We start from the raw sequence: 9,027 nt of genomic DNA on the forward strand, positions 1-9,027 counted from the left end.
AAGATTGGAGGCTATATTTTGTCAAATGCATTTTCTGCTTCTATAGAGATAATAATGTGATTCCTGTCCTTAACTCTATGTAGTGAATCAAATTTATTCATTTATGTGTTGAAACAACCTTGTATCCCTAGGATAAAACACACTTGATCATGGTGCATCACCTTTTTAATATAGTTTTGTATGCAATTTATTGATATTTTATTAAGAATTTTTGCATCTATATTATCAAGGATATTGTTCTGACATTTTCTTTGTGTCTTTGGTTTTTGTATTAGGGTGATACTAGCTTCATAGAATATGTTTAGTGAAATTTCTTTTTTTCCTATTTCATGGAATAATTTGGAGAGGACTGGTATTATTTATTCTTTAAAGGTCTGGTAGAACTGAGATTTCATCCACTTAGGGTCTTTTATTTGTTAGTGGAATTTTGATGGTGTTTTCAATTTCCTTATTTGAAAATAATTGCTCAAATTTTCTACATCCTATTGGTTCAATTTGGGTAGGTTATGTCTCTAGGAATTTGTGGATGTCTTCAAGATTTTTTTAGTTTTTGGAGTATAAATTTATTGGAATATAAATTTTCAGAATAGTTTCTGATTATACTGTGTATTTCAGTACTGTCTGTGGTGATAGTTCCTTTTTCATCACAGATTTTAACAAGTTTAGATTTTTTTTTTCTCTTCTGGTTAACTACACTGAGAGTTTATCAGTTTCATTAATTCAAAGAACCAACTTTGTCTTTCACTGATTTTTTGAATTTTTTTAATCTCCTAATCTGATTTCAGCTCTGATTTTAATTATTTCCTGTCTTCTATTGATTTGGTTGTTGATTTTTTAATTCTTTTTGAGGTCCTTGAGATGTAGTGTTAAATTATTTATTTGTTATCTTTCTATTCTTTTAAAGTATGAACTCAATGTTATGAATTTTCCTCTTAGAACCACCCTCATAATGTCGCAGAGGTTTTGTCATGTTTTATTTTTATTCTCATTTACTTGTATGAGTTTTTCATTTCATCCCTGATTTCTTCTGCTATCCATTCATCATTCAATAGTAAATTATTTAGTCTCCAAGTGTTAGAGTAGTTTCTGTTTTTAATCTTATCATGAATTTCTAATTGCTTTCCATTAAGACCTGATAGAATGTGGGGTATTATCTCTATTTTTTTGTATTTGGTAAGAGTTACTTTGTGTCTTAAGATGTGCTGTATTTTAGAAAATGTTCCATGTGCTGCTGAGAAGAAAGTACATTCAGTCATTGATCATTGAAATATTCTATATATGTCTGTTAAATATAAATTATTGATTATATTTTTTAATTCTATAGTTTCTATATTACATTTTTCTTTGAAAGATCTATTTAGTAATGAGAGAGGAATCATTGTGTTATGGTCTATTGATTCTTGATACTGAGAAGAGTTTGTTTGTTATGCATAGATGCTCTATTTTGGAGTGCATAAATATTTATGACTTTTTTCTTCTTGTTGTATCACTCCCTTAAGCAATATGAAATGGCCTTCTTTGTGCCTTCTGATTAACAGTAGTCTGAAGTCCACTTTATCAGATATGAGAATAGAAACCCCTGCTTGTTTACAAGATCCATGTTAGTGGTATTTTTTTTTCCTATTCTTTCAGTTTCAGTCTGTAAATGTGTTTGCCTACAATGTGAGTGTCTTGTAAGTAGCATATTGTTGGGTCTTGTTTTTTAATCCAGTCTGCCAGCCTATGTATTTTAATTGATGTGTTTCATTCCACACATTATTTTACATTCAACAATATTGAGAGATATTTCTTTCCTGTCATTTTTATCAATTTCTAGTTTTTAAGTTGAATTAGATTTTTCTTTGATTGACTATTCTTCTAGTGTTGTTTCTCCCTCTGATGGTTTTCAGTTTTATTCTCCATTTCTTATTCGTGAATTTTTTTTAGTATATTTTGTAATGTCACCTCTCTAGTTGCAAATTCTTTAACTTTTCTTTATTGTGGAAGTCTCTAAGACCCTCTGGCTGTCAGTATTGAGTTTAATGAAATCACCTTGTAGAGAAGCAGTATTCCCACTGCTTGAATCTTGATCAACCAGCTAGAAGAAGTGCTTTTTCCCTCTAGTTGACCAACTTCCATTTCTTCTAAGTTTCTTGATCAGAGTACCTACACTTCTATTTTTTATACATAAATATTCCACAAAATATATCAGTATAGTTGTAGTGGGGTCAAAATCTTCTATGTCCTTGCCTCCCTGGCCTCAATCTTTACCTTTGCTAAATCATAATGGCAGGAATAGCTGAGAAGATGGTGACCTACATGAAATCTTTGAAAATTTGCCATGTAGAAAATCATCTGGTTTTCCATACATAGGTCCTGCTTCAGGTTTCTGATGTTCTGATTCTCTCTTCTGTTTTTGAAGAAGAATTCTGTGAACTAAAAATGAATTTTGTGCAGAGTGAGAGATAGGGGTTTAATTTCATTTTACTGCAAATGGATTTCCATTTTTCCCAGCATTATTTGTTGAACAGGATATCTTTTCTTCATTGTATGTTTTTGGCTCCTTAGTCTAGTATGAGGTTGCTACATTTTTGTGGGTTTGTCTCTGTGTCTTCTATTCTGTACCATTGGTCTACCTGTCTATTTTGGTGCCAATACCATGCCAGTTTTGTTACTATTACTCTGTAGTATAGTTTAAGATCTGGTATTGTGATACCTCTTGCTTCACTCATTCTACTTAGGATTGCTTTGGCTGTTTGAGGTCTCTTATTCTGCCAGATGAAGTTCATGATTGCTTTCCCTATTTCTATGAGGAATGTCATTGGGATTTTAATAGGAATTGCTTTGAATATGTATAGCACCTTTTGTAGAATGGCCATTTTGATAATATTAATTCTGCCTATCCAAAAACATGGGAGACCTTTCCATATTCTAAGGGTTTCTTCAATTTCTTTCTTTAGTGTTCTATAGTTTTCATTGTAAAGGTCTTTCACCTCTTTTGTTAGATTGATACCCAAGTATTTTATTTTATTTTTTGAGGATATTATGAATGGAATGGTTTTCCTAATTTCTCTTTTAAAAGATTCATCACTTATGAATAGAAATGCATTAGATTTATGCATATTGAGTCTATATCCTGCTACTTTGCTGAATTCATTTATGAGTTCTAAGTTTTCTAATGGAGATCTTTTGATCCTCTAAATACAGAATCATGTCAATGACAAATAGTGACAGCTTGAGTTTTTCTTTTCCTATTCATAGCCCTTTGATTTCTTTGGCCTGTCTAATTGCTCTGGCTAGTGTTTCAAGGAATATGTTGAACAGAAGTGGTAAAAGAGGGTATCCCTGTCTTCTTCCATTTTTTAGAAGGAATGCTTTCAATTTTTCTCCATTTAGAATAACGTTGATCATGAGATTAGCATAGATAACCTTTATAATGTTGAGATATATTCCTACTACTCATATTTTTTCCAGTGTTTTGAGAATGAAGGGGTACTGTACTTTATCAAACACTTTCTCAGCATCTATTGAAATAATCACGATTCTTAACTTTAAGTCTATTGATGTGATGATTTACATTTATTGGTTTCTGAATGTTGAACCAAACTTGCCTTCTGGTGATAAACCCAGGAATTATGGTTTGCTATCTTTTCAATATGTTTTTGTTTGTAATTTGCCAGAATTTTGTTAAGGATTTTGCATCTATGTTCACCAGGGATATTGGTCTAATGTTTTCTTTCTTTGATGAGTCTTTGTCTGGTTTTGGTGTCAGAGTGATACTGAAGCCAGAATTGGGGACAGGCAGTTAGTGTAGAAATAGGGAATCGGGTCAAATTGGGGAAATGGACACCATGAAAGCCATCTGCCTCTGGAAGCTGGAGACTGCCCCTGGGAGAATGGAATGTGAAGGATCCCTGGAGTCCATTGATTACCAAATTTACCTGTTCTTGTCAAGGACTGTGGGCAAGGAGCTGCTAATTAATGCCCCCTGGGCCCTTGCCTGGCTGAATCACTTTGGCCCTCCCCCGCCCCACTTGCTTCTCACTTTTTACATCTCACCTGCAAAACCAGGCCTAGTCACATAGGCAGGTGGGGTGGGGAGACTGGAGAACTTCAACATTAGAGGGAGCAGAACTCATCACTGGTAAATGGTGGTATCAATACTACCATTTCATAGAATGAGTTTAGAAGGTTTCCTCTGTAGCAGGGTGCTAGGCTAGCTCAGGTGCAGGTAAGGGCCATGGAGTCAAGACCCACCCTCTGGCAGTTGGGTAGAAGCAGGCTTGTGGCAAGCAGCCTGCAAACTCATTTATTGCAGGAAGAGGTCTACATTTTATAAGTTTCTTGCCCAATCACAATGTGCCATGGGGCATCAGACCAGCAGGCCCCTATACAGGTTCCCTTGGTAACACTAGGTCAATTTGCAGGCAGTTGTTTACATTCCTAGGTGGTCAAAGCAGAATGTTCCTCTCTGTAAGTTTAAACACTTGAGACATTAACTGCTGTGAGCCAAGAACTAGGATTTCTCCTAACATCTCCCCCATTTTTATTAATTTGAACAAGGGATTCCTTCAGGAGGACCTGATTGACCTGAACCCTCGTGAGTCTCTTGTTGAAAATGGACCACAAACATTTAAGAATTACAAGAATTATAAGGAAGAGTATGTAGGCTAATCCTAACATTACTATAGGATTTAGTATATTAAGCTGGTTCTATTTAAAGGTAATAACACAGACCTCTCCTGGGAGGACAAAGGGGGCCACTGCCGATGTTCTCAAGTTCCAAGAAGTGAGGGCACCTTACATCCTTTATAGGTTAAAGGTTTGTTCTGCAGTTCTTTCCCCCTTATCTCTCCTTCTTACCTATGTGATTAGGCCTAGTTTTGCAGGTGAGATGCATAAAGTGAGAAGCAAAGGGGCAGGGGAAGGACCAATGTGATTCAGCCAGGTAAATTTGGTAATCAGTGGGTTCTGCAGATCCTTGACATTCCATTCTCCCAGGGGCAATCTCCAACTTCCAGAGGCAGATGACTCTCATGGCCTCTATTTCCTCAATTTGACTTGATCCTCTATTTCTACACTAACTGCCTATCCCCAATTCTGGCTTCATTCCCCCTTTTTGCTTTAGTAACCCTTTGCTGCTTTAAAGAAAGGGAGGCAATGACCACTCTGGCTACTTGGAACTGGAAGGGGACAGTGTGGGGCAAGCAGTTTGGAGTTCCCTTTTAGCAACTGTGTCAATCAAGGGGTCCATGGTAGAGGTTTAATTAGGGAAGAGCAGGTTGTAAAGTCATCTGGGGGTGGGTGCTTCTATGAGAGAAGAGCAAAAAGATATGAGTACTGAAATGAGATTAATACAAAATAAATGTTGCAGCATCTGGAACATGTCATGAATATCATGAAGATGACAGAAATCAATAATCTATCACCAGGAGGTGGAAGAACTGAGAAATTGTGCCCATAACAAGGCCTAACAAAGGCTGGAGAGGACAAGGCCTTCATGTGGGAACCTTAACATTGTCCAAGTTATCAGGAATGTAAACACAACATTTAACTCTAAGATGTTCCCAGAAAATATAACTAAGTTACTTATTGTCATCTGACTTCATAAAATATCCTTTTATTGGTATGACCTGTGTTTAGTAGAGATCTCTATATTTCAGTTACTTAGGGCTAGATAATCATACTAGCAAACATAAATTAAGCCTACTTGTGTAGCTTAGGAAGGTCTGTAGGCCTTAAACTGACTAAAAATTTCTGACTCTGGCAGTTTGATAGTTATCAAAGAGTCTTGATAGTTATCAGGCACGTTTGACTAAGAATCTCTCTTTTGTAGCTTCTAGTCTTTATTCTAGTGGGCTAACACAAGTGTATTATTTAATTTACATTTAACTATTGTTTCTTTTAAATGCCCAAGAATGGCTATGTTTTGGTTTTAACTGTTTTGCTAGATGTTTAAGATCAAGCTGGTCAAATTGACCTGTTCCTGTCTGTTAAGAGTCAGCTGATTTCCCACAGGGGTCACTTGTGTGGAACTTGAGTAAAGAAGTTATGAAACTTTACACCAAAAATACAAAGAACCCAATCAATAAATGGGCCAAGGAACTGGATAGATACTTTACAGAAGAAGGTATACAAGCAATTAAGAAATACATGAAAAAGTGTTCAAGATCTCTAGTAATTAGTGTAATGCAAATTAAAACAACTCTAAGATTTATCTTACTCCAATTAGAATGACTATTATCCAGAACACAATAATAGATGTTGATGTGGATGTGGGGAAAAAGGTATACTTGTACATTTCTGGTGGAGTAGCAAATGGTGCAGCCACTCTGGAAAGCAGTACGGAATCCTCAGCAAACTTGGAATGGACCCACCGTTTGTCCCAGTTATTCCACTCTTCAATTTATACCCAAAATGACGCCATCCAGCGGAGTCAATTTGGCACGGGAGACAAAAGAGTAGTGAGGCTCTTGAATTTGGAACGATTTATTGATGAATCAAGAAACTCAGGAACTGGAACCTCGAACCTGGAACCTCCAACCTCAAACCTGGGGCCTCGAACCTCGAACCCCGGCGCTTGAGGAGAGCTGGCTTATATCCCCTCCAGGAGGTGAAGGGTAGGGCTGATGCCAATTATGCAAAGATTAGGCGAGGAGCTAGCTGCCCAATCATGGTAAAGGTCAAAAGGAGCAGGCACAATCAGGAGCATTTGGGAACACCTGTGCATGCTGTTGTGTGCATGGCCGTAATTGGATACGGCCAATGACAAATCACTTGGGTGTGCTTATGTTAATCAACCTCCTCACCGCTTATGTGATCAAAGCAACCTCTGACTGGCAGCCAGGCACCATCCCGGTGCAGTCTGCACGGCATAGCCCCCAACATCTCCCCTTTCCTTATATGAAATGAAAAGGAAGCTGGCAGGGATTGTGTCTGTCTTAGGTCCCGGGAATCAACATCCTGTCCTTATCCGTCAACAAAGGATACCAAAGCGGGGTTGGACCTTCTTTCTTAGGTTGTTACAGCATTTTCCTGTGGTTACCCGTCTTTGACTACCGGTCCAGCATACTAAGCTATATACTGGGAGATTGAACCGCTTCAAGGGCGGCCATGGCCTATTTTATGATCACATTTTGAGCCTGTTGACTGACTTTGAGGCATTTGTAGATGTAGAATAGAATCAACACAAGCATACTCAAGCTTATTAGTGTGGAACTTAAGAGTCCCCCAAATTTGGTGCCAAATTGTGTTAGTTTATCTAATGCTCCCATGATAAGCCCTCCCAGTTTGACCTCCAACTTAGTGGCATTCATGGTGAGGATCTGTCGTTGAAGCCTTGTAACCAGCTCATCAAATCCATCCGTCCATTGTTGTGCAATCTAGGAAAATAACTGTCTAGAGAAGTTCTCATTAGAAGTCACAAAAAGGAAAAGGAGAGCTAGGCACACAGGAGTATATGAAAAAGTAATTATTTCACTCTCTCTACATATTTCAGTATTAACTCCATTAACCTTTTGATCAGTGCACTTTCCTTTACTTATAGACCCTCCTTTTACAAAAGCCAGGGGGCTTATATCCATACATGCCTTAGGCCCTCAGAAGGACCCAATGGATATTATTAATAGCTTTGGGTATGTAACCAGTGACATTCGTATTGTAGTTGTTTTCTTTATTTAAGGTAATATCTGCCAAAGTACGATTGATCAACTGCACACAAGGTGTGCCACTGCCAAAGCCAAGGCATAATGCATTCTCTAGTGATAAATTCAGGGTAACTTGGAGTCCAATGGTGGTGTATACCTAAGGGTAACTTGCCCAACAGATTCATTAGTGGAAAAGAACTGAGGAAAGACTGCACCACCTTGAGAGACTGGAATCAGTCAAGGCAATACCCTGACTATTGTCCAGAACTGTTTACCCTGGACGAAACTCACCACCATTATCAGTAGTAGCAGGATACCCAGAGGGCTCGGCTGCATCTTGATGAACCATCTTAACTGCTCGGACTAGCCTTTCTTGAACCCAAATTGGCGTCTTTTCTTCCTGCGGAAATACACACACATGCCCTCTTCCCCAAATCAAGACCGAGGAAGGTCCTTTCCATTCTCCTGTTACAACATCTTTCCATAAAGCTTGTGGCTTTATGTCAGTGTCAACTGCAGCATGTCGATCCGCTGCTGATTTTCCTGATTTATCCAAATTCAAAAAATTTAAGGTAAAAAGGGCTATGGATAATCTGTTCTTAGGTGGATATGACTCCCCTATTACTCCTTTTTGTTTAATAAGGTCTTAATAGTTAGATGAGCTCTTTCTATAATTCCTTGTCCCTGGGGGTTATAAGGAATACCTGTGACATGATATATACCAAATGTAGAACAAAACTGTTTAAAGGTTAAGGATGTATAGCCTGGACCATTGTCTGTTTTTTTTTTTTTGTTGTTGTTGTTGTTGTTTTTGGAATACCCAGAATAGAAAAGGTATATAGGCAGAGATTTATAATATCTTTTGTTTTTTTACCTGACTGTAAGGAGGACATAATAAATCCTGAATAAGTATCTATGGACACATGCATGTATCTAATCTTTCCAAATTCTGAGATATGAGTAACATCCATTTGCCATATATGGATGGCTTGTAATCCTCTAGGATTAACAGCATCTTGAGGTACTGGGAGATAAGTGACACAATGTTGACAATTTTTGACAATAGTTCTAACTTGTTCCTTAGTTAATCTAAAATGTTTTTGAAGAGTGTTAGCATTAACATAAAAATTTTTATGAAAATTTTCTGCTTCTAAGAACATGGAAAAAATATGTACGTCTAAGTCTGCTAAAGTGTTACCCATACTGAGAGGTCCTGGTAAGCCGGTATGAGCCCTAATATGTCCAACTGTTGGGGGCTGTGCCAGCCAGAACGGTGCCTGATCACATCGGCAGTGAGGAGGTTAATTAACATAAGTGCACTCAGGTGATTTATCACTGGCCGTATTCAGTTAAGTCCACGCGCACAATGTGTGCACAGGTGTTCCCAAGCACGCCTGCTTGG

Source organism: Sciurus carolinensis, unplaced genomic scaffold (genome assembly GCF_902686445.1).
Source record: "Sciurus carolinensis unplaced genomic scaffold, mSciCar1.2, whole genome shotgun sequence".
Lineage (NCBI taxonomy): Eukaryota > Metazoa > Chordata > Mammalia > Rodentia > Sciuridae > Sciurus > Sciurus carolinensis.